We start from the raw sequence: 1374 nt of genomic DNA on the forward strand, positions 1-1374 counted from the left end.
CCGCCTAAATAAAATAATTTCAAGTTATTATCATTATTAGTATTAGTATTAATACTATCATAATCATCAGTATTTGTATTAATGCTATTATTATTGTTATTATTACTATTGTTATTTTGATGATCATTAATATTATGAATATTATTATTATCAACATTGCTACCGGTATCATGAATATTGTTATTCTTAGTTTTATCATTATGATTAATACTGTTTGTATTATTATTATTTATTTTGCTCTATTATTATGACTATCATCATTAGTTATCATTATTATCATCATTATCAATGTTGTATTTGTTGTCCTTATCAATACCGTTATCACTGTCTTCTCAGTATCATTATATTAGTTATTATTTTCTTTAGTATACTTTGGCTAACATTATTCTTCTTACTAGTTGTTTTTCTAGTTAAAATGATTGTCATTATTATTGTTGAAATTATCATATACAAGAATCATATATAGATTAAGCATTTAATTTATAGGTATCAAGGTCATCATTGATATTATCATCTTCATTGCAATATTATCATCATCGTCATTAGCAGTAATGACATTATTGATAACAAAAGACACGAGTTATTTGAGTTCGCAGTTTATTTTTGTAGAACAGTGTTATCAAAATTATATCAGCGTAACGATGTTTATAACAGTAATTAGAGTACTAATTGCATAACATTCTTAATGAAGAGAATAATAACTGTAATTATAGACATGGTGGCTATTCTAATCATATTGGTAATATGAAGAGGAGACATTGCTGTATGAACAATACTGAAGATAATCATATCTTCTTGTGTTTTGTTATTCATATTAGTATTAGCATCATTATCATTATTATTACCATCTTTATCATTATCATTCTTCTTTATAATTATTGTCATTTTCATTGTTATTATTGCTGATATAATTATAGTTTTTATTATTATCATCATCATCATCATCACCATCTTTATCATGATTACCATTCCTGTTCATTCGCAAGGGAAAAAACACATATTCTTACCTCGATGTGTCTCTCCCACTCTAGTGCGTCCAGTTCTCAACCCACCACCACTTCTACAACAAGTAGTCAAGACTTTTCCCTCATTCCGGAAAGTCCAAGTAACGAGACTGAAAGATAAACAGCCTTCGTTCTCTCTCCCTCTCTCTCTCTCTCTCCTTCTAACCAATTATTTCTTGCCGTCTCCTAGACATTAGGCGAGTTTCCCATGGACGAAGAAAACGGGTTCTAGGTTGCCCGCGCTGCCGGTTGACATCGTGGGACAAAATGCCTCATTAGCGGACACAGGAAATGTACGCCGTGTATTTTGCCTCATTCTTTCACGCCCTCCCTTTGTCACTCTGTCTGTCTTGGCGGTGTCCCCGCTCTC

This window comes from Penaeus japonicus, unplaced genomic scaffold, assembly GCF_977035675.1.
Source record: "Penaeus japonicus unplaced genomic scaffold, GWHDUDI00000001_assembly GWHDUDI00000030, whole genome shotgun sequence".
In the NCBI taxonomy this organism is placed as follows: domain Eukaryota; kingdom Metazoa; phylum Arthropoda; class Malacostraca; order Decapoda; family Penaeidae; genus Penaeus; species Penaeus japonicus.